A 25,425-nucleotide genomic window follows, 5' to 3' on the forward strand; every position below is an offset into this window, starting at 1 on the left:
AATCACTGGATTATGCAACATTTGTGTAGCTGCCACAAAGAGCAAATATTCTTAGCTACAATCCTTGGATCCTGCTGTGATTTACCTAAGGTGGGTTTAATGTGCTCTTAATCTGTAAATTAATGCTGAACTTCAGAAAACAACTAGTGAAGTGAAAAAGTTATAAGGATAAACACACTAATTGTTACATAGTTCAAAGATGTCTTGATGTAGAAAAGTGAGTGATATTTAGAATGCGTCCATGAACCCATAGGGAGTACTGGTCAATTTATTGTCCAACAGCTCCCTGATTCTGACATTGGACTTATATCGTGAGATGAGGTGTCGTGAAAAACACAGGAGGCAGATGCTTCAGAGGCAAAGAAAACTCGGATTTTATTAAAACAAGCAAAATTGAGAATACATGTGTGTGTGTGTGTGTGTGTGTGTATATATATATATATATATATATAATCACTGACAAGAAAATGAATATTTAGAGAAAAAAAAGCTATGCTTCAAGTGAAATGAGAGTGGTCTTAAAGGAAGAGTGCTAAGTTGGGGGAATGCCAACTATACCAAAATTCAGCAGGGGCTGAGGAATGTAGTTTGGGAGCAGCTGTTTGAAGGTAAATCCACATTCAGTATGTGGGAGGCTTTTAAAGACAGGTTGATTAGAGTTCAGGAGAATAGGTTCCTGTGAAAATGAGGACAGAAATGGCAAAACTATGGAACCATGGATAACAAGTGAAATTCTGAGACTAGCTAAGAGAAAAAAGGATGCGTACATAAGGTCTAGGCAATTGAAGACAGACAAAGCTTTGGAAGAATATTGGGAATATAGGACCAATCTGTAACGAGGGATTAAGAGGGCCAAAAGGGGTCATGAAATGCCCTTAGCAAACAAGGTTAAGGAAAATCCCAAAGCCTTTTATTCATATATAAGGAGCAGGAGGGTAACTAGAGAAAGGGTTGGCTTACTCCAGGACAAAGGGGGAAAGTTGTGTGTGGAGTCAGAGAAAATGGGTGAGCTTCTTAATGAGTACTTTGCATCGGTATTCACCGAGGAGAGGGCTATGACGGATGTTAAGGTTAGGGATAGATCTTTGATTACTCTATGTCAAGTCAGCATAAGGAGGGAGCAAGTGTTGGGTATTCCAAAAGGCATTAATGTGGACACGTCCCCAGATCCGGATGGGATCTATCCCAGGTTACTGAAGGAAGCGAGAGAGGAAATAGCGGGGACTTTAATAGATATCTTTGCAGCATCCTTGAACAAGGTGAGATCCCCGAGGACTAGAGAATTGCTAGCGCTGTCCCATTGTTTAAGGAGGGTAGCAGGGATAATCCAGCTAATTACAGACCTGTGAGCCTGACATCAGTGGTAGGGAAGCTGCTGGAGAAGATACTAAGGGATAGGGTATATTCCCATTTGGAAAAAAATGGGCTTAGCTTATCAGTGATTGGCAGCATGGTTTTGTGCAAGGAAGGTCATGTCTTACAAACCCTAATAGAATTCTTTGGGGGGGGGGGGGGTGACAAAGTTGATTGATGAGTGAAGGGATGTAGATGTCATATACATGGACTTTAGTAAGTATTTGATAAGGTTCCTCATGGTAGGTTGATGGAGAAGGTGAAGTCGCATGGGGTCCAGGGTGTTCTAGCTAGATGGATAGAGATAAGGCTGGGTAACAGGAGACAGAGAGTAGCAGATTAGATTCCCTACAATATGGAAACAGGTCCCTCAGCCCAACAAGTCCACACCAACCCTCTGAAGAGTAACCCACCCAGATCCATTCCCCTACCCTATATTTATCTCTGACTAATACACTTAACACCATGGGCAATTTGGCATGGCCAATTCACCTGACCAGCACATCTTTGGATTATGGGAAGAAACCGGAGCACCCGAGGAAACCCACGCAGGCACGGGGAGAATGTGCAAACTCCACACAGTCGTCTGAGGCGGTAATCGAACCCTGGTGCTGTGAGACAGCTGTGCTAACCACTGAGCCACTGTGCCTCCCCAAAGGGGTGTAGTGGAAGGGAGTTTCTCAAAGTGGAGACCTGTGACCAGTGGTGTTCTACCGGGATCCATGCTGGGACCACTGTTGCTTGTGATATACTTCAATGATTTAGAGGAAGGTATCGGTTGCCTGATTGGCAAGTTTGCAGATGACACTAAGAGTGGTGGAGTAGCAGATAGTGAAGGGGACTGTCAGAGAATACAACAGGGTGTAGATAGATTGGAGAGTTGGGCAGAGAAATGACAAATGGAGTTCAATTTGATGCATTTTGGAAGATCCCATTCAAGAGCGAACTATACAGTAAATGGAAAAGTCCTGGGGAAAATTGATGTGCTTAGAGATCTGGATGTGCAGGTCCATTATTTCCTAAAGGTGGCAACACCAGTCAGTAGAATGATCAAGAAGGCATATGGCATGCTTTCCTTCATTGGACGGCGTATTGAGTACAAGAGTTGGCAGGTCATGTTACAGTTGTATAAGACTTTGGTTCGGTCACATTTTGAATACTGCGTACAGTTCTGGTCAAAAGGATGCGGATGCTTTGGAGAGGATGCAGAGGAGGTTCACTAGGATGTTGCCTGGTATGGAGGGTGCTAGCTATGAAGAGAGGTTGAGTAGATTAGGATCATTTTCATTAGAAAAACGGAAGTTGGGAGGGGGCACCTGATTGAGTTCTACAAAATCATGAGAGGTGTAAGCAGGGTGGATAGCAAGAAGCTTTTTCCCAGAGTGGAGGACTCAATTACAATGGGTTATGAGTTCAAATTGAGGGGGGAAAAGTTTAGGGGAGATATGCATAGAAAGTTCTTCACATAGAGGGTGGTGGGTGCCTGGAATACGTTGCTACCGGAGGTGGTAGGAGTGGGAATGATAGCGTCATTTATGATATATCTAGACAGATACATGAATGGGCAGGGAGCAGAGGGATACATACCCTTATAAAATAAGTGGCAGGTTTAGATAGAGGATCCAGATTGGTGCAGGCTTGGAGGGCCTGAGCTGTAATTTTCTTTGTTCTTTGAGACTTGTCTGACAGCTACGAACACCCTTGTTAACCCTTGCAGCCCTGACTTGGTACGGTGGGTTTTGAATTACAAAGAGCTGTTAATTACTGGGTGACAGGGGAAAAGAGAGAGAAAGAGTAAATGCGAATCCCAGGGTCCAATCCCTGGGGAGTGCCCTGCACCGTTGGCCCTGAAGCCCTCCCTTCCTACCCTATCTTAGTGAGCTGGGACAAACGGTCGCGATGACTTTATGCTCGCTCCGAAGGGGCCCCTTTTGACTTAGACAGTGATGGATATTGCTGGCGCTGCAACCAGTCGGTCTCTCGGCTCTCCAGTCACTTCTTGTCAGTATGTGGATAGAAGATTGCTCGCTGTCCTTTTCCTGAGACTGCAATTGGTTATGGCTGATGCTGTTGATGTTGGCCGGATCTCTTGATGAATAAACCCCAGAGGTCAGGGTTCCCCAGTTATACTGACTGTCAGATTCCCATATCGCCCGCTCAGAGTTCCTCAGTTATACAGACTGTCAGTGTCCCTCATCATCCATTCAGAGTTAGTCAGATATACTGACTGTCAGATTCCCTTATTGCCCGCCAAATCGGGATTTGATCACTGAGCTGTTGTACCTCCTCTCGGGGTTGAATGGTCTTCCTGAGTATTAGTTGAGGTGTGAATGGTTCTCCAATTAAAGTGAGTGGGTCTCCGATAGTTTTGAATGTCCATGCTTTCTCATGGATGGGATTAGGTTAAGATGTTGCTGGAAGGCCTTCCCATTCACGGCGAACAGGTTCGTATGGTGTACAATGGTGTAGACTACTCATTATCTCTGCATCCGAGCAAATAATTAAAAGTTGAATGGTTTCATAATTTTGTAGGTTCCAGAATGTCTCTGTTGTTTGCTCTGCAGGATGGTGTTCATTGCCTTTTAGGTGAGGTGTTTGTGGGAGTCTTCCTTTAGCTTAAACCCCTGTTCCAGACAGCTACCCCTAAGCTTGCATATTGCCTAGTCTGTCTCAGCCAGATAGCTCAGTGGCTCTTCGTTCAAATGTGAATTTTACAAACTCAAGTCCCAAGTTCAGAGAGTTTTAGTCCAGGATATCTAATGGGACTTTTTGCCCCATCTTACAATGCCAGCTGCAACATTCTAATCTTTCAAGTTGTAAAGTTGTGGGATCAGCCATGAGTACATAGCCTTATTCACGTAATAGCATGAATAACTGAGATGGTACTCCCAGGTGGATGCACAAGATCCCACTTAGAAAATGGGAGGGAAGCTGGTCAACACTTATCCCTAAGGAGAAAGTGAGGACTGCAGATCCTGGAGATCAGAGTTGAAGAATGAGGTGCTGGAAAAACACAGCAGGTCAGGCAGCATCCAAGGAGCAAAAAAGTCAACGTTTTGAACGTAACTTCATGAGGAATGAGGGAGTGGCCAAGGGGGCTGAGAGATAAATGGGCGGGGGGTGAGGCTGGGGGGAAGGTGGCTGGGAATGCGATAGTTCCTTCCCAACTATCCACTCCTCCCTCCTCTCTGATTTATCACCTTCACCCTCCACCTTCATCTACCTATCACATTCCCAGCGACTTCTCCCCTGCAGCCCCCACCCCCCCCATTTATCTGTCAGCCCCCTTGGGGCACCACCCCCACCACCACATTCCAGACAAAGAGCTTATGCTCAAAACGTTGATCTTCCTGCTCCTTGGATGCTGCCTGACCTGCTGTGCTTTTCCAGCACCATAATTTTCAACACTTATCCCTTAACAAGTAATGACAAACTGATTATTTAATCATTATCTCATCACTGATTGTAGGAGCTTGCTAGTGCAAACTGGCAGATGCCTTTTCCACAACATCTACTATAATTCAAAAGCATTTATTTGGTTATAAAGCAATTTGGCATGCCCCTAGGTTGTGAGAGGCTACAAATATAAATATAAATGCAAGCCCATCTTTATTTAACATAATACCACATTGTATTATTACATATGTATTTTCAATTCTACAATTTCACAGTAATTCAGTATACAGTGATGCCCAATACCAGAAATAGCAACCACATTCCAAAAATACTGTGGATAGGCAATTGTATCATCTCTGTGGCAAAGAACAAAACAATGGCATCATTCATTCCAGCATAATGAAATATAACAATCAGAAATACTTCTTTCCCAATTCCCACCCCCAAAGATTCTTTGGCCACAGAACTTTAACTTGTCTTGTGGTTAAACCATCTGGGGACTTGTAGTTCTCAAAATAACTGTTTTGTACACAGTAAGAGTTCAACAATTTTAAAAAGAAATGCTCAAAAAATCAATTCCGGTTCACTCTGGAAATCAAATTCTTCATCTAAAAGCTTTGGTTAACTGTCTGTCATCCCCGTACATGGCTTGTTGGCAAAATTTTGTCCAATTACTCTCCAATAAAGTATTTTATGACACCTACTATATTATTGCGCTGTATACATGTAAGGTGTATTGGCATGCGTATATCATAAACACTTGAGCCATAGCATACATTTAAAATAAAATTGAACAGCTTATAATTCTTTTGGAAGTGTAAAGACAAAATTAATTTTAAATAAGTATTCACTGCCCAGTGCAGCACATCCTGACTGTGGGATATATGCATTGTGCATATAATTTAGAGAAAAATATTTAGAAGACTAATACAATCTCTTTATGTTAATAATACAGCATGCTAGTAGGGTTAATGTTGAACCTTCCTTAATGTTTCAGATTCACCTATTGTTTTATGGTGTAATTTGAGGTCACATTAATAGCAGTTTGAGAGATCAGATGATACCATTAACAAATCTGAACAGTGTCAAACACTCTCACCTCAGAGTCATAAAGCAATGGATCCATGCTCCTAGTGTAGGATTGAGCACATAATCTAGTCTGACATCGGGGAACTCAAAAACAAGTAGCTATTTAGCTGCTTGAGAATGTTCCACCATCCGGTGAGGTCTGTAATGGTAATTCCATGCTTTGGTTACAAAGAGAGATGTTTGGCATGGAAACAGACCCTTTGTTTCAACTTGTCCATGCCAATCAGATATCCTAATTTTATCTGGTCCCATTTGCCAGCAATTGGCCCATATCCTCTAAACCCTTCCTGTTCATATACCCATCCAGATACCTTTTAAATGTTGTAATTGTACCAGCCTTCACTACTCCCTATGGCACCTCTTTCCATCCCACCGTCTGCATGAAAATGTTGCCCCTTAGGTCTCTTTTAAATCTTTCCCCTCTCAGCCTAGACCTATATACCCTCTCGTTCTAGACTCCCCAACACGAAAAAGATCATTTCTATTTACCCTATCCATCCCACTCATGATTTGGAGATGCCAGTGTTGGACTGGGGTGTGCAAAGTTAAAAATCACACAACACCAGGTTATAGTCCAACAGCTTTAATTGGAAGCACACTAGCTTTCGGAGCGCTGCTCCTTCATCAATTCTCTGGCCAATAAAGGGAAGCATACTAAATGCCTTCTTCACTATCCTATGTATCTGCGACTCCACTTTCAAGGTATACATTACTTTTGAATGCCTTTGATTAGCAAGAATATAAAAGAATCCCAGATTTAAAATTATTAATTGAATTCGTATCTACAGCTTTAAAACGTCTTTCATTTTTTTGTGATGAGTCTTTCTTAACTTCTGTCTTGTATGACAGCTCTGATTTTAAGGTAATATTGCTTGTCTTAGACTCCCCTATCAGCGGAAACTGTTTATGTCCACCTGCTTCATCAATTCCTTTTAAACTACAAAAATTTTCTATCAAATTTAATTTTATGTTCAAGGAAAGACACATTTAGTTTGATGCCAACTCACCTCACCTTGGAATCCTAGAAATATTCCGATGAACCTGGATGGAACATCATCTATCTCTAAACTGAAATGATCCTTCCAACCACAAAAGTTTAGTATATATACTAGACTGAGTAGATATGCAACATTAATTGAACAACATTTGGAGGGCCAAGCACAATTCTAATATTCATATTGAAGAGACAATATAAGAGGCACTTGTAAAGATGCAAAAAGATTCACAACGATAAAATCCGAATGCCAAGGGCACATTTTTCAGAAAGACTGAAAATACAGCTGAGCAGTGACCTGGTGAGGATTCTAAAATGCAGAGAAAAAGTTTTTACTTAAAGTCAAAAAGAGAAAGGAAGTTAATGAATTTGAAGACAGATAGAGCCCTTGTCGCATAGAAAGATAGCAGAGAAGAACTCAAACAACGAATTAGGATGGCTAAAAGGGGCCATGAAATGTCTTTTGGCAAACAGGATAAGAAAAATCCCAAGGTGGTTTTTATGTAAAGGAGCAAGAGAAGCACCTGTACTAGCTAGGAAAAGGTAGGCCCACTTCAGGACAAAGGAGGGAATTTATGCATGGAGGCAAAAGAAGTAAGTAAGGTCTTTAATGAATACTTTGCATTGGTATTCACAAAGGAGAAGGACCTGGTAGATGGTGAGTCTCAGGAAGGGTTATGTTGATATTCTGGGGCATGTCAACATAAAAAAAGATGGTGCTGGCTGTCTTAAATGCATTAAGCAGACAAGTCCCCAGGACCTAATGGAATTTGTGAATGCAAAGGGAGACAGGTGAGGAAATTGCTGAAGCCTTGTATGAAATCATGATATCTTCTTTAGTTACAGGTGAGTCCTAGAGGACTGGAGCATTCCTGCTGGTTTTTCTTTCTTTACGAGGGGCAACAGATACTCCCAGAAATTACAGACTACTGAGCCTTATGTCAGTGGTAGGGAAATTATTAGAGAAGATTCTTAGGGATATGATTTACTCAAATTAGGAAAAATATGGACTGAAGTGATAGGCAATATGGCTTTGTATAGAGAAGGTCGTGTCTCACAAACCTGATTGAGTTTTTTGAGGAAGTGATTGATAAGACATGGGCAGTAGATGTTGCCTTTATGGACTTTAGCAAGACTGTTGATAAGTCTGTCATGTCAGCTAATTCACGGGATTCATCGTGAGCTGGTAAGATAAATATAGAACTAGCTTAGTCTGAGAAGATAGAGAGAGATGGTGAAAGACTGTTTTTCTGACTGGAAATCTATGACGAGTAGTGTTCCGCAGGGATCAGTGCTGTGACCCATAATCTTCTCCAACTACTCTTTATTGGTCTTCCCAGTTATTAGTATATCAGCTAGATAAATGGTGAACTGGAGTAGACCTTGTAAAATGTTCCCCATTGTCTGCTGGAAAAGGACACCAACTGATGATATCCCAAATGGTAGTCTTATAATATTGCTACAAACCTATATGGATTTTAATTGTGGCATAATTCTGGGATTTCTCATCTGGTCGCAACTACAGGTTCACATGGCTTATGTCCAGTTTCATGAAGTACAATATCCCTGCCAGATTTGCGTATACATCCTCTATGGGAGGGATTGGGTATTTATTCAGCTGGGAGAAACAGTTTACCATTTGCTTAACATCTCCACTAAGGGAAAACCGACCAGTCAGGCCTCACAACCAGTACAACTGGTGCTGCTGATTCTGCAAAATGAACTGGTTTGATTATTCCTTCGCATTCCAGTCTTTGATTTCTGCCTGTACTTTTGCCAGTAAGGCAAATGGCACAGGGCGGGCCTTGCAGAATCACTGAACTACTTCCTGGTTGACATGTAAGGTAATCTTGGCTCATTTGATAGTCCCTAGACCATACTGAAAATCTTTCAAGTATTTAATTAGGTTTCCCTCAGGCAGCCATTTTCTAATCAGGTCCATCAGGCTTGGGTCCAAGCCTTTTACTACAATCAATGGTAACTGCACCAAGCTGCTTTGCATAGGGAGACTGGAACTGAAGTGTTACCCTTAGTCTGTAATGGTTTCCCGGTCTGTGTTCTCAATCTGGCCGAGGTCTTGCGCAATCTTAAAGGTTAGAGTTCAGAGCGAATCTTGTTAAAGACCAGTTCTGCAATGACAGATACTGCTGCACTGGTATCAATCTCCATTAAAACCGGGTGACTATTTAACCATATATTTATTTTGATTGGTTCTGATTTGGATGTTGCTAAGCAATTTAACTGTTCAAAACCGCATGTAGGTGGACTTTCCAGAGTGTCCACTCTCCTGGATACCAACCTGTGAGTTATCTGACTGAAGCCAGGCTTTGAAGGCCTCTCTTACTGTCTTGAGTCCACATACCGGCAGCAATTACAATGGTTTGCCAGCCTGGATCCTGAAGAACATTTCAGCCATTTGGCTTGGCTTTATTTTGGAGTTTTGCTGTGGGCTGATCTAGGGTCCTTCTGCTCAGCCTATGTCAGTTGGATGATGAGGGCGTTCACTTCCATTCGAACATTCTGTAGCTCACATGCTCAATTGTCACAATTTCTAATGATAAAGCCAGTTGTAGATCTGGTTTGAAGTCCATTGGACTTCAACTAGTAGGCACTTTTACATGGGTTACATCATTAATCCCACATATCAAACAATCTCTCTGCATCTCATTCAGGGTTAACCCAAAATTACATGTGGCAAAAGTGGGTACTGCAGATGCTAGAGATTAGAGTGTCCTGATGAAGGACTTTTGCCCGAAACATCGATATTTCCTGTTCCTCGGATACTTCCTGACCTGCTGTGCTTTTCCAGCACCACTCTACTCAAACCCCAAAATTACATGCCTCTGACAGTCAACCTTGTAAAATACCCTGATATGGATTCCCCTGGATCTCGAACTGCCGAATAAAACTGGTAGTGTCTCAGAATTAAGTGGAGATTTGGGGTCATAATCTTTATTAACTAAATCTGTCAACTCTTTAAAGGTTTTCATATCTGATGCCTCGGAGAAAGTTAAGCTCCTAATAACCGAAAATAGTGCAGGTCCACAGGCTGCCGGAAGTACTACTCATTGATTTTCTTCTGCATCAGTGTCATTTGCTCGGAAGAAATAACACGTTCTTTCCACACACTGGGCAAAGACTTCGATGGCAGGATCAAACAAATCAAGCTTCCTAAATAGAGGCATGATGTCAGAAATGCTTACCCTAACTCAGAGACAACTATTCCGATCAAATTGTTTCCAGGAGCATACTGTTTTCTCACATCACCACTGAAATAACTCCATGGAGGCCTGTATCCTATTACCAATTCATTCTTTATTTTCAAATCCACAGTACAAGGACTCTGACCCGCTAGCTCAGAACCAGTCCAGACAGTGACAAGAATTCCTGAGAATCCTGTTTATACCTGTCAACCACTAGTCCCTGGTGGACCCAAGTTAATGGCCACAATCAGAGAACGCATACTCAATGAGAGCCACCTGGCCACCGTCCTTCCAATTACTACATATACCTTTCAGGTTAGATGGAGAGAGGTGTGGTGTTTGGCCTAGATTGATAGGTTGAATGCCCTTTTTGATGCTGTAGATTCAATGCATCGCAATGCAAATTTGAAGTAAACCCAGGGGTAAAAAATTACATTAATCTTTCATCTTGGATCCTTCATTGCAAAACGGTGCAAACACCCAACATTAAGTCTTGGCCTCACTCTAGTTCCTAAACACTAACTGACCTGTTGTGCATTCTTTTCACACCCACATTCTAAAAAGTGCAAAGCGTTGAAGAAACATTACAGATGAATAAACAGACCAAACTATTTAATAAATGTTGTGCTTGCATTCATTTCTGAGTTCATTGCTGAAAACAAGACACATTGTTCTAAAGCATTATTACAATGGCTATAATGTAGACATTCAGCTGCAATCCAAGGGATGCCAGATTAGTAGATGATTGGCCTGTTTTAAATAGAGTCTCTATTCACTTTAAGAACATTACTCAATCACATTCTCATAACTGAATGGTCTAAATGACTAAATTCTGACCTTTCCTTTCTCATCTTGCAAATGGTCAAGCTATAACAGTGGAAAAAAACGAGGCAAAAACAATGACTGCAGATGTTGGAAACCAGGTTCTGGATTAGAATGGTGCTGGAAGAGCACAGCAGTTCAGGCAACATCCGAGGAGCAGGAAAATCAACATTTCGGACAAAACCCTTCATCAAGAAAACAGGCAGAGTGCCTGAAGGGTGGAGAGGTAAATGAGAGGAGGGTTGGGGTGCGGAGAAAGTAGCATAGAGTATAATATTCTGGATTAGTAGTGCTGGAAGAGCACAGCAGTTCAGGCAGCATCCGAGGAGCAGTAAAATCGACGTTTCGGGCAAAAACCCTTCATCAGGAATAAAGCTTTTGCCCAAAGCGTCGATTTTACTGCTCCTCAGATGCTGCCTGAACTGCTGTGCTCTTCCAGCACCACTAATCCTGAATCTGGTTTCCAGCATCTGCAGTCATTGTTTTTACCATAGAGTACAATAGGTGAGTGGGGGTGGGGATGGAAGTGATAGGTCAGGGAGGAGGGTGGGGGAAGGTAGCAAAGAGTGCAATGGGTGAATGGGGGTGGGGATGAAGGTGATAGGTCAGAGAGGAGGGTGGTGTGGATAGGTGGGAAGGAAGAACAAGTAATGCGAACACTGCTGAGCTGGAAGTTTGGAGATGGGGTGAGGTGGGGAAAGGGGAAATGAGGAAACTGGTTAAGTCCACATTGATGCCCTGGTGTTGAAATGTTCCGAGGTGTAAAATGATGCATTTTTCCTCCAGGCGTCGGGTGGTGAGGGAGCAGCAGTGAACCCCCCGGTGCTCACCTTCCACCCTACCAACCTTCGCATAAACCAAATCAACCGATGACATTTCCGCCACCTCCAAACGGACCCCACCACCACCACTATATATTTCCGTCCCTTTCCGTCTTCCACAAAGACCGTTCCCTCCGTGACTACCTGGTCAGGTACATGCCCCCCAACAACCCACCCTCCCATCCTGGTACCTTCCCCTGCCACAGCATGAATTGCAAAACCTGCGCCCATACCTCCACCCTCACCTCCATCCCAGGCCCCAAAGGAGCCTTCCACATCCATCAAAGTTTTACTTGCGCATCCACCAATATCATTTATTGTATCCGTTGCTCCCGATGCGGTCTCCTCTACATTGGGGAGACTGGACGCATCCTAGCAGAGCACTTTAGGGAACATTTCTGGGACACCCGCACCAATCAACCACACCACCCTGTGGCCCAACATTTCAACTCCCCCTCCCACTCAGCTGAGGACATGCAGGTCCTGGGCCTCCTTCACCACCGCTCCCTCACCACCCGATGCCTGGAGGAAGAACGCCTCATCTTCCGCCTCGGAACACTTCAACCCCAGGGCATCAATGTGGACTTAACCAGTTTCCTCATTTCCCCTTCCTTCACCTCACCCCACCTCCAAACTTCCAGCTCAGCACTGTCCCCATGACTTGTCCTACCTGCCTATCTTCCTGCCCACCTATCCACTCCACCCTCCTCTCTGACCTATCACCTTCATCCCCACTCCCATTCACCCACTGCAGTCTTTGCTACCTTCCCCCACCCTCCTCCCTGACCTATCACATCCATCCCCACCCCCACTCACCTACTGAACTCTATGCTATTTTCTCCCCACCCCCACCCTCCCCTCATTTATCTCTCCACCCTTCAGGCACTCTGCCTGTATTCCTGATGAAGGGCTTTTGCCTGAAATGTCGATTTTCCTGTTTCTCAGACGCTGCCTGAACTGCTGTGCTTTTCCAGCACCACTCTAATTCATAACAGTGGAAACAATGTGTTATCATGGGGAAGGAGAGAAAAATCAAGGCAAATTGCAAACTGACTTAAATGCAGAGACATGTTTCGTGGTAGAATTTGTAACCCATAACATTGAATTAGACAAAGTTTTTTTCTGGCAAAGACTGACTGCAACTCCATTGCAGCAAACAAAGGCAATTTGTTAGAACAAGATAGATTGTCAGTTCACTGGAATAATTAATCTAGTATAATACAGTATGAAAAATTACAGACTCTGTTACAAATTGATTCACACAGAATTTGATAGCAAGTGCCAAGTCATGGTGCCATATAGTGACCGGATCCTAGTCACTGCTAATTAGAATCAATACAAGGGTATTCTTGGAACTATTCATAGTTGAAAGAGGCCTGGGAATAAAGGTTGTAATGGCAATAGATGATCTATGGTCCCGAAGCTTCTGATGAGACAAATGCTGATTAAAACAATGTAAAATCATATCAATATTTATGCAGGACTCGAGAAGAACTAGAAACAACTTGGGACACTGACAAAGTACAAAGCAAGGACAAGCATTTTTTTTCTGCGATTTGAGTTACAAAAGCAGAATGCTAGGATTCTTTTCAGGAACTCTCCAAATTAAACTGTGGTTCACATTACAAGGTGCAAAGAATGAGTTTTAACTGTGAAGCTACTGCCTCACATCAAAGATTTTTATTTCTCAACACCTCCAGCAATTAATCTACTTTCCTTTCCATTTTCCACACAGGTGGCACAGCATTAGCACTGCCACATCTGGAACAGGGAATTAGGAACCAGACACTTGCACATGGGCAGTCCAGTGCAGTGGGGGAATGTTTACTGTCAGAGATATCAGCTTTCAGATGAGGCACTGAACCAAAGCCCTGTCTGTGCTCTCAGGTCTATGTAAATTATCACACTGCTCTATTCAAAGAAAACTAGGAGTTTGGTCTGGTGCCTTGACCAATACTTATCCCTCAACCTATATTAGTAAAACAACTTACTAGATCATTGTTATTTGTGGGATCATGCTGTGCACATATTGCAGAAACTTCTCATATTACAATGACTACACGTTAAAAATATTTAATTAATTGTATGACTCTATGTCCTTAAGTCACAAAACTGCATGAGAATAGCACGTCTATATTTTTTTTCCTTCTAAGCTAGATATTATTCTCAAGTAGGCATCAACCAGAAAAAAATTCCATGCCAGATAAACAAGATCAGAATATGAATTATACTCATGAAACTCTTAATAACTTATGTGAAATAGCAGAGCTTGGGACTTAAACCTGGAATATTCTGTAACTGGGATTAATAGTTTTTAAGCTGAAGGCAGGTATAATTTCCCTTAGGCACAGTAATCACCAGCCACTACCACCCAACTTATCACTGCAAAAAAACTGAACAATCAACCATAAACAGAACAAAATCTGATTGGTGTGACTAATTCCTACTTACCCACTGTACTGATAATTTCTTCTTTGGCTAGCCAACCTGTGGAGTGTGTTAATGAGATTATATTTCAAAACTGGTTAAATGATTGTTTGCACTATTGATGTGATTGAAATATAACAGGTGAAACAAATATTCATGGACTACATCTTCTCTCTCATCTATTGAGTCTGATCGAGGCAAAGTCAAAATCGGTGAAAGGACATTAGAGAAGTGCAATTCAGCTGTTGTGAAGTGGTTTCATATTCAAAAAGTAATGTGTTAAAGGCATAAGCATTATTTGTATGAATACTCTTGCTGATTTGATGACACGCATCAAATGATTAAATACAGGATCATAATATTGAACACACTGTAAGTAACCTTAGACCTTCCTTGCAATTAGTTGGTTGGAATATAGTTGTCATAAGCTTTGCATTAAGCCATCTGCCCCAACAGAATACGGCACAACAAAACAGGAAGGAGAAAGAAATTACAATTAAAACTTCAATTGGTATGACAAGGCTAACACGACAATATCTTTGACAATCCATGAAACATTGGTGCAGGAGAATGGGTCTAACTGAATTGTTCCTTCAGGGAACCAGCACTACATATGTTGAATGGTATCCTTCGATGACAAAATCCATTCTAAGAGACATTACAGCAGATGATTAAAAGCTTGGTCAAAGAGGTAACTTGCAAAAAAAAAACTCTTAAAGAAGGAGAGAGATATAGAGAGTGGGAATTTCAGAGTTTGGGATCGCAGCAACCAAAGACACAACTGTGATGAGTGGACAATCAAAATCAGGAAGCAAAAACCTCGAGGTGAAAAGAGATACAAAAGAAGGAAGTCATCAACCACACTAACAGCACTGGGCAGTGAAGGCTCAGAGTGTTAGAACAAAACTTCACAATATATTTGCACTTGTACTGTAGTTTGTACTTTGCATTTTAATAAAGTTGGCACATTAACATGAAAGAACTCTGTGCCTTCAAATTGGCTCTATGGGTTCAGTGAGTCATGCTATCCATCATTGAGCCTTACACATACATTCTTGATTTGTTCCACTAATTTAGTTAAGGCAGTAAAATAGAAAATACCTTACGTTTATAAAGCATCTTTAATTTAATAATGCATGATAAGGAGTTTTATAGGAGCATAATCTGACACCACATCGTATAAACAGGCATAAGGCTGCATCAAAAAGTTAGAGTTTAAGCACTATCTTGACAGAGGGGACAAAAGCAAAGAGAGTTAGGATGGGATTTCCAGAGATTAGGGCCTGGATATCTGAAAGTGTGGCTCCCAATGACAGTGACTAAAATTGGAAATTCTTAAGAAACCCTAATTTGAGGAATGCAAGTATTCCAAAGGGTTGAAGGTCTGGAGGAGGTTAGAGATAGGTTAGGGACAAGGTCATGAAGCAGTTTGAAAATAAGGATAAAAGTTTTGAAATTGAGTTATTCCCTAACTGGGAAATAATTTAGATCAGCAAGCAAGGGATAGTAGTTAAACAGGACTTGATGTGAGTAAGGACTCAAGCAACAGAGTTTGAGTGACGCTCAAATTTAAGTTGAGTCAAATACAAGTGCCCTTCAAAACTGCATTGTAAGTGTCAAATTAACAGGTAACTAGTACATGAATGAGGTAAGGGTGAAGGCAGGTAATCTTATAGAAATGGAAACAGGTGGACTTAATGATGCTGCAGGTATCCAGTCAGGAGTCTCGGAAAACGAATGTATTCCAACTTCTGAGCAGTAAAAACTTACACTAGCATTTATGCAAGCACACTTTTCTGAATATCAGGCTAAATTTAAAGATTCCTTCAGCACCAAAAGAGTTAACCTCTCCTGTTGAAACGTCAGCTGTGTTTAAAAAAAAGTTTGTTTTGAACCAATGGAGTCAAAGTACATTTCAATTCCATAATCATTTCCTTCAGCTGCATTTTTGTGTTCATCTGACACAAAATGGGAAGGGTTTGTTAGTAATTTGCCAAGCCAACCTTAAAACATTTATGACTCATTAACAGAGGAAAAAAACCCACAAAAAACACACACACACACACACAAATACAGTTCCAAGTGCATCACACCACATTGTGCTAACTAATAGCAAAACTGAAGAGTGGAGAAAACCAGCACTGACAGGAAAACGCCTTCAGTGCAACTCATTTCCGATCAGCATTAGGTTTACTGTTGTCTATGTTAACGGTTGAGAAGCAAAGACTGATGACATGTTTTTAAGGCTCAGCAACGATAGCACACAAAGAGGAGAAGGTGTTGGAATTTCTCATGGGGTTAAAGTAATCAAACTGGACACACCTCATGGACAGGTACTAAACATTTGCCACCCTATTACATTTGCTTCGAGTATATATTTGGAGCAGCAAATTTTGTTAGAAGCACAATACAAGGATCGAGAGGTTAATATTTTCCATGTAAGCTTCTGCAATCCTATATTAAAGTAGTTCGATTTATAAATTCTAACAGTTGCTGGTGACCAGTAACCACTGAAACAAGTTAAACAAGTTATTTACAATTAGTGAACAAACTAACTGTCTAAACTGTTGTAATATACTGATATTCCAACAAGCATGGGCCTGGAAATAAAACCAGAGTGACAGCAGACAGGGAACTGAAATGAAGTCTTTATTGTATGTGGCACCAGATCAGCACTGAACAATTATGCACATTCCATGTATTATTTGCTATCAGAAAGAGAACTACCTTAGCTTTGTGTAACGTGTTTTCAACTTATCTAAAAATATAAGCCTCCTCTAGTGATTAAACGGTGTTCTACAGTTTGGAATGTTTGAATGGAAAAAATGACACCTTACGTTTGCCACTATGATATTATGTGGTGATCCTTACACACCGTCTCTCCATCTCAGCCTAACATTTCTCACTTGGCAGTTGGATTCATCATTTGTGCTATTTTAAATATAGCATCTACCACAGTTTTGGTATAAGTCACAAAAAAAACCTGCTCAAATACTTTCCTGCACCAAGTGATAAACGGCAATCCTGAGGAGAAAACAATTGTTCAGGAATTGAATTTTAAGAAATGACACCAAAAGAACAAAAGTCATCAGATTTGGTATGACTATCATACAGAGATATTACCAAATTTACAGACTGATTAAAGGCTCCATTGCTAAAAAAAGAGTCAGTGCACTGGAACCTTTGGGATAAAGGTAGTTGGAATAGCCCATCAGCAAACACATTCAAAGTTCCCACCAGGGTTGCACTCACTTGGGTGAAGGATTGAAAGACTGCTTGGTCCAGCACTTCAGCAGGTCATCACTTTTACAAGTCAAGAAGAGAGAGTGAGACTTAAAGTTAGAATATCTGCATTTACCCCTTTACATCTCGTTCCTACAAGACACTCCTTAGAACTAACTCTGTGGAGAGAAAGCAGAGTTAACATTTCAGGCTCCACACATGCTGCCAGATCTGCTAAGTCTTTCTAGTGTTTTGTTTTTTTTTCAGATTTCCAGCATGCACGTTTTTTTGTTTTACTTTAAAATTACCTCTTTAACAAGAACCTGTCTTAACATCGCTTTATAAGCTCAGTGTCAAATGTTGTCTGTCAGCACTCATGGATTGCTTTGGGATGATTAAATACTTTAAAAATGTGCGTTATAAATGAAAGTTTGGTTGAGTAAACAAAGTTGTCTTCTTTTAAATACTCCAGCAACAATCTGTCTTAGAATCATAGATAGACTTATGTAAAGATTTGTAGCTCGGGCATAGGTTACAGTTGTTGTGGGTATGTTAGTTAAGCTGGGAAGTTGGTTTGCAGATGTTTACAACTCATAGATAGACTCATTTATATTTGCCTGTCTAGTGGGAGCATCAAAGGTTTATTGAAAGTGCATCAATATCTTGTGGGAAACAACTGTTATTTTACTTAGCATTTCAGATACAGGGGTGTATATGTGGTCTGATGCCTATATAATTGAAGTGAGTGTTTTCATAATGGCAAAGCAATTACTACTTTAAGAATTTCACAAGAAATTATGAAAGCAGAATTGACAATTCTGATACACTGAATGTACTTTATTTGATTTCGAGCACCAGCAGTGCAAATAAAAGCTCTCAGTTCAGTCTTTCATTCGATCTGAGCACTTTTAGAAGTTGCATTACATTGCTTTATGATCTCAAAGGCAAGTACAAGGAAGAAGTGCCCCCATACCAGATGCCTCCATTTTAATCATCACAAATACCCAAACCCATTGTACAAAAGTCTTGTTGAGTCAATTTTGTATCCACAGTTAACTTACATTTCTTTTGTTTGTTAGAACATTACATTTTGCCTGCTTCCTTTTCTCCATCTGTTTTCCAATATTCCTACAATAGAGAGAAAGCCTTATCTTCAACTCCTGAAGTGCCTGTCCAAAATCAGAGGGACAAACTACTCTCTTCCCAAACAGCTTTTACATAGCTCTTCATTGCAGCCGGACACCTCACAATATTGACAACGGACAACTACCTTGTGCCATTATGTAAAATTTTAAGTTCTCTCTGACATTCTCATTACTATTAAGACACTGGGTTCCTCCTGTTTTCTAATCCAGTCCTGTAATCACTACAACAGTGTGGTCACTGAGACGAATGAATAGAATGGAATGGAATGTTCACCAGGCAGCAGTCTAAGCAATGTGCATTTATATATTTCATCACAACAAACCATCTGGAAGTATTTCACACAATGAATTTCTTTTAAACTGTAAATGGACATTGCTGTTCTCCAACATAACAAGGTAACTGCTTCTGGAGGTTGTGACTAGGAGAACAACAGTGTCCCATGGGATGTTTAATATCCAACAGACTACTGAAACAAACTGATAGTATCTAAGAATATGTTCAAATGATTTGAACCTTTTCCCAATTATTTTCTTTTAAATTTGTGTCCACCACAAAAGCTTGTTTGCACAGTAAAGTCCTCACATTCAATGAACTGAAATGCGACCTTATGCAAATGCTATATTTGGGTAGTATGCTCAGGGTCAACAACAAATCCTTTCATTGTTTACACACACACTGTTTGAAATGCCATATGCTACACCCAGGATCTCCAAAATTAATATAGTGATAAACAGCACAAGTCAAGTTGAAAAGTACTCATTTGATTTTTACTGAGATGTAGAATGATCAACTCTGGACGTTTCATTCATTTTGAAAAGCTTTATGTTGCTGATAAACACAAAAAAGTCATTCCAGCTTCCAATCCAGGAAATGGTACAATTAAAGAACATTAGTTAGGCAGCAAGTTTATCACCTTATTCTTTCTTCCTGTTTAAGTACCAAAATGATACAGAAAGATACAATGTATCTTAATGATTAAAAAAACTTGGCCAAGAAATTCATTCTCCTTTAAGATAAAGCACAACTGCCAGTGGTTTGACCGGACAATTGAAAAGGCCATAGATTATAAACACAAGTGACATATTAATTATTTCAATCTGGTAAGAGTTGATATCTGTTAACCACACTTGGATAAGATGATCAGTTCTCTCTTAAACAACATGCACATCTGTTAAAGTGATTTTGCAAGCCTAAAAGTTATCAGTTGGGATAAATTAATTCTCTTTCAAGGACTGATCCAAGAAACACCCTCCCTAGCAGACATTCACCCCAGTTTTTTTTTTAACATTGCTAAACATTTCATAAAACATTGAATCTAGATATTATGAAGCAATGGTCTAAACCAAATAATACTACTTTCACAAATGCAGCATGCCCTCCACACTTCAGTAAATACTAGTGTAGGCAATTCTGATCTTAAGCATTTATAGTGATCTAAAATTAGCCAGTAAACTTGCAATTTTTTTCTCCTAACGTCTGTCTGAATATCTGACCTATTATGTCCTGTATAAATTGGTGTCAATTTGTTTTCTGATAAGATACGTCATTGAGTCATAGAACTGTACACCATGGAAACAGACCCTTAGGTTCAAGCCATATGCACCAACCAGATATCCTAAATTAATCTGGTCCTTTTTGCCAACGCTCAGCCCATTTCCCTCTACACCCTTCCTATTCATACACTCCCTCAGATGCCTTTTAAATGTTGTAATTGTACCAGCCTCCGCCACTTCCTCTGGCAGCTATTCCATACATGCACAACCCTGTTTGAAAAAGTTGCCCCTTAGGTCCCTTTTAAACCTTTCCCCTCTCACCTTTGGACTCCGCTACCCTGTGCCTGTTTAGCTTCTGATGACCCAACTGAAACATTTCTAATTCCTAATTTAGTTCTGGTATGTTTATATGGATCTATTTGGATTGGTTTGCTCCATACACTTAATAGTAAAATCCACTTAAATCAGTGGCTGAAATTTCTTTGCAACCCCATGGGACCTTTTGCAATGATACAAGTGCTATAGATACTCTCTCTCTCTTTGGGCTCTATCCCTATCTAATATTTACTCCTTACTCCCTTCCCCAGCCTATCTTCTGCAATATGAACCGACATTTTCCTATATGCCATCAGTTCTGAGGAAGGTCACCAGACCCAAACATTAACTTTGATTCTTCTTCACAGATTCTGCCAGACCTGCTGGCCTTTTCCAGCAACTTCTGTTTTTGTTTCTGATTTACAGCATCCACAGTTCTTTCAGTTTTTATTTAAATGAAGAGACCACAAAACTCTTAGGTAGGGAGGGTTCTGGATGTCCTTACACATGATTTAAAGTTATTATGCACGTACAATTAGAAAGATCAATATCAAAATATGGGTGTTTAGTAATAGCTACACAGAGCATTAGTGAGAATACATCTGGGGTCTTGCATACAGTTTTAGTCACCCTAGTTAAGAACAAATAAAATTGCATTAGAAGCTGTGCAGAAAAGATTCACTTGACTTGATTGTTGGAATGAGTAGAGCTTTCCTTTTGAGGAAAGGTGGGGAAGGCTGGGGCTGTACCTGGTTGAGCAACAGGAGACAGTGTAGTAGTTGAAGGGAGTTTCTCAAAATAGACCCACAGGGGTCAGTATTGGGGCCACTGTTGTTTGTAATACACATAAATGATCGAGAATAGGGCACTGTTGGTATGATCAGCAAGTTTGCAGATGAGACGAAGATTGGTGGAGTAGCAGAAAGCATAAGGGACTGTCCGAGAATACAGGAGGATATAGGTAGACTGGAGAGTTGGGCGGAAAAGTCGTAGATGGCTTTCAATCCAGACAAATGTGAGGTGATGCATTTAGGCAAGTCTAATTCTAAAGCGATTTATACAATGAATGGAAGAACCTTGGGAAAAGTTCATGGACACAGAGATCTGGGAGTGGAGGTCCACTGTACCCTGAAGGTTGCTGCACAGGTGGATAGAGTGGTCAAGAAGGGATATAGTATGCTTGCCTTCATTGGATGAGGTATTGAGTAGAAGAGCTGGCAAGTCATGTTAAAATTGTACAAGACATTGGTTCGGCTGCGTTTAGAATAACGTGTACAGTTCTGGTCGCCACATTACCAAAAGGATGTGGATGCTTTGGAGAGGGTGCAGAGAAGGTTTACGAGGATGTTGCCTGGTATGGAAGATGCTAGCTATGAAGAGAGGTTGAGTAGGTTAGGTTTATTTTCACTAGAAAAAAGATTGAGGGGGGACCTGATTGAGGTTTACAAAATCATGAAGGATATAGAAAGGGTGGATAGAGACAAGCTTTTTCCCATGGTGAAGGATTCAATAACGAGAGGTCATGCTTTCAAGGTGATCGGTGGAAAGTTTAAGGGGGATACACGCGGCAAGTACTTCACAAAGAGGGTTTGGAACACGTTGCCAGCAGAGGTGGTAGAGGCAGGTACGGTAGATTAATTTAAGATGCGTCTGCACAGATGCAGGAGTAGGTGGGGAGCAGAGCGATACAAATGCTTAGGAATTGACCGACAGTTTAGACAGTACATTTGGATCGGCTCAGGCTTGGAGGGCCAAAGGGCCTGTCCCCGGGCTGTAAATTTTCTTTGTTCTTTGCTCTTAGTACCTGTATTCATTGGAATTTAGAAGAATGAGCAATGATCTTACTGAATCACACAGTTCCTCAGAGGAGTTGGCATTGTGCATCCTGAAAGTATTCTTCACCCCTTGGAAGAGACTAAAACCAGAGGAAATCATTTAAAAATAAGATAAGGAGAATTTATTTTCACAGAAGGTTGTGACTTGGTGGAATTTTCTTCCCTAGCGAGCATTGAGGCAGCATCATTTAATATTTTTTAAGGCAGATCGAGATTAAGTACCTGCTACCCAAGAATCTAAGAGTTTTGGGAGTAGACAGGAAAGTGCTAGAATCCTATCAAGAGGTGGAAGCAGGCTAAGGGGCTGAGAGGCCTATTCCTGCTCCTAATCCATACCTAAATTTAAGTTTCCATGGCTCAACTAAAACACTCCCAAATTCTAATTTAATTTTATATAGGGCTATTTGAACATAGAACAGTACAGCACATTACAAGCCCTTCGATATTGGGCCGACCTTTTATCCTACTCTGAGATCAGACTAACCTACATTCTTGCATTTTGGGCGGCACGGTGGCACAGTGGTTAGCACTGCTGCCTCACAGCACCAGGGACCTGGGTTCAATTCCCGCCTCAGGCGACTGACTGTGTGGAGTTTGCACGTTCTCCCCGTGTTTGCGTGGGTTTCCTCCGGGTGCTCCGGTTTCCTCCCACAATCCAAAGATGTGCGGGTCAGGTGAATTGGCCATGCTAAATTGCCCGTAGTGTTAGGTAAGGGGTATATGTAGGGGTATGGGTGGGTTGCGCTTCGGTGGGTCGGTGTGGACTTGTTGGGCCGAAGGGCCTGTTTCCACACTGTAAGTAATCTAATCTAAGTAATCTAAAAAAAAATACATACCCTTCATTGTACTACCTTCCATGTGCCTATCCAAGACTCGCTTAAATGTCCCTAATGTATCTGACTCTACTACCAATGCTGGCAGTCCATTCCACGCACCCACCATACTCTGTGTAAAGAACCTACCTCTGACATCTCCCCTAAACCTTCCACCAATTAGCTTAAAATTATGCCTCCTCATGACAGCTATTTCCGCCCTGGGAAAAAATGTCTGGCTATCCACTCTATTTATGCCTTTCATCATCTTGTACACCTCTATCAAGTCACCTCTCATCCTTCTTTGCTTCAATGAGAAAAGCCTTAGGTTCCTCAACCTTTCTTCATAAGACATGCCCTGCAGTCCAGGCAGCATCCCAGTAAATCTCCTGTGCAACCTGTCTAAAGCTTCCACACCCTTCCTGCAATGAGGCGACCTGAACTGAACACAATAATCCAAGTGAGGTCTAACCAGGGCTTTATAGAGCTGCAGCATAACCTCTCAGCTCTTAAACTCGTGTAAGCAGATTTCACTACAGACTCCATTGCAATAGAGTAGATAGTGAAATATGCTTACATGACTGGCTGAAAATTATTTGAAGCAAAAGATTTCATCTAAATTAAAAGTCACTTGGTCTTCTTTCAAGCAACCCATTTCTACATGTCCAGTCAGTCTGTTACTCTAAAGTCATTTTTTTGTTTAAGATGGTGGATGTATCATCTGCTCAGGGTAGGATAAGAGTCAGTGAGTGTAGCAATGAATGCTACAATGAGATTGGACTGAGACAAACCCTTAACTTCCTTATGGACTATATCACTTCAATTAATCTATAAATTCAAGTTATCTAATTTTTATTCCTGTCTGACCCACCTCCTCCAACAAAAAAAAAGTATTTTCACCACAATGCCATTTTATTGTGTTGGGATGGAGGTGAGGGTCAGGGAGAAGAGAGAGAGAGAGAATGAGAAAATGATGTGGGATCTTATTACTCATCAACCATACAGGGTAGACAGGGCCTCAGTTTAAAGTTTCATCTGAAAGACACTTTCAATGGAATGTTAATATAGATTTGGTCTTCTGACAGTCTACTCAGATGCAGGGATGCCATCACAGATCCAGAAATCTATGAGCTGCGAGGGCGGCACGGTGGCTCAGTGGTTAGCACTGTTGCCTCACAGCATTAGGGGCCTGGGTTCAATTCCTGCCTCGGGTGACTCTGTGTGGAGTTTGCATATTCTCCCCATGTCCTCCCTCAATCCAAAGATGTGCAGGTCAGGTGAATTGGCCATGATAAATTGCTCATAGTGTTAGGGGAATGGGTCTGGTTGGGTTACTTTTCAGAGGGTCAGTGTGGACCTGATGAGGTCCTGTTTCCATACTACTGTATGTAGGGAATCCAACCTTAACTGGGGCATACTGATGAGACCACTGGAGAAAAGGAGGAAAGCTTTGTAATGTAATAATATTACAAACACTAATATATTAGTCTAATAATGCAGAGGACCCAGAATTAGCAAATTAATAAAATGCATAAAACAGATGAAGAGGCAATGCTCCTTTCTCATATATGGGTTCTACTGTTAAACTAATGGCAATTTAATGCTACTACATCAGCCAGTCCATCTTTGCATCATCTTACTATTGACAGAAACACCTTATAATGTGTTGCTTTATAAGGGTTAGCCGGATGCTGTACATAACATGTTTTAGAAACAGAAAGTGCCAGACAATCTCAGTTGGTCTGGCAGAATCTGAGAGAGAGAAACAAATTTAACATTTCAAGTCCAACATAATTCTTCTTCTGAATTGTTTGCCTTGTATTATCCTCACTATTTTTAACACAATAAAATAAAAACATAATAGACTAAAAATCGGAGTATGGTAGCTTTGATGGCGAATAGCTATCATGGAATATCTCCATGCATTGTTCCTCTTACCTACATTTCTGCTGCAAACTGCTGAAATATTAATTTAGTAAAAGAACAGAAATGTCAATGTAACATCTGGGGTCATCATTCCCAATGGCTCAACTTCTTGAACAATGACAAGAAGAAATAATGGAAAAAACGGACTGAATGACAGAGTAGAAAATATGATGAGTCAAATTAGAAACAACGATGAGAATAATGAGACAGAAAAAAAAGACAAAAATTGAAAACAAGCAAAAGAGGAGGATATTGTAGCCCATTTTTGAGTACATTATTAAAAGAATTGTTAGATGAGGAGATAAATTAGTGAACAAAATCAATAAAATGATTAGAATGTAAATTAATTGGATGGGAATTGCAGACAAGAAGAGACCACGGATCATGTAGCTCACCACCCCTTATCTTTGTCGATGACTGATATACCAATAATGGATCTGTTTATTAGACGTAGCAATGGGTCTCTCTATCAATAAATCAGCAACAGATCCAGATAAAACATGAGGAAAAGTCTGGTGTTGAAGTGTTTAGGGAACCACAGACCCAAAATCAACTGTTTCCAGAAAGAGTT

At 40.9% G+C, this 25,425-nt stretch overlaps 2 protein-coding genes across 4 annotated transcripts in view; one reads left to right on the top strand and one right to left on the bottom strand.

Moving 5' to 3' along the window:
* LOC132825488 (uncharacterized protein C7orf50 homolog) overlaps positions 1 to 25,425 on the bottom strand; it is a 408,037-nt gene that overhangs the window by 119,411 nt on the left and 263,201 nt on the right. The window lies entirely within an intron of this gene.
* Positions 1 to 25,425, top strand: part of gpr146 (G protein-coupled receptor 146) — a 110,476-nt gene that overhangs the window by 82,388 nt on the left and 2,663 nt on the right. The window contains exon 1 of one of the 3 annotated variants that reach the window (XM_060840812.1): positions 16,274 to 16,438. The exons of the other annotated variants lie outside the window; for them this stretch is intronic. The gene's annotated coding sequence lies outside the window, so the exon portion shown is untranslated. Of the gene's footprint in view, positions 1 to 16,273; positions 16,439 to 25,425 lie in introns of those variants that run through there. 3 annotated transcript variants of the gene reach the window in all.

This window comes from Hemiscyllium ocellatum, chromosome 20 (assembly GCF_020745735.1).
Source record: "Hemiscyllium ocellatum isolate sHemOce1 chromosome 20, sHemOce1.pat.X.cur, whole genome shotgun sequence".
NCBI classification, from domain to species: Eukaryota; Metazoa; Chordata; class Chondrichthyes; order Orectolobiformes; family Hemiscylliidae; genus Hemiscyllium; species Hemiscyllium ocellatum.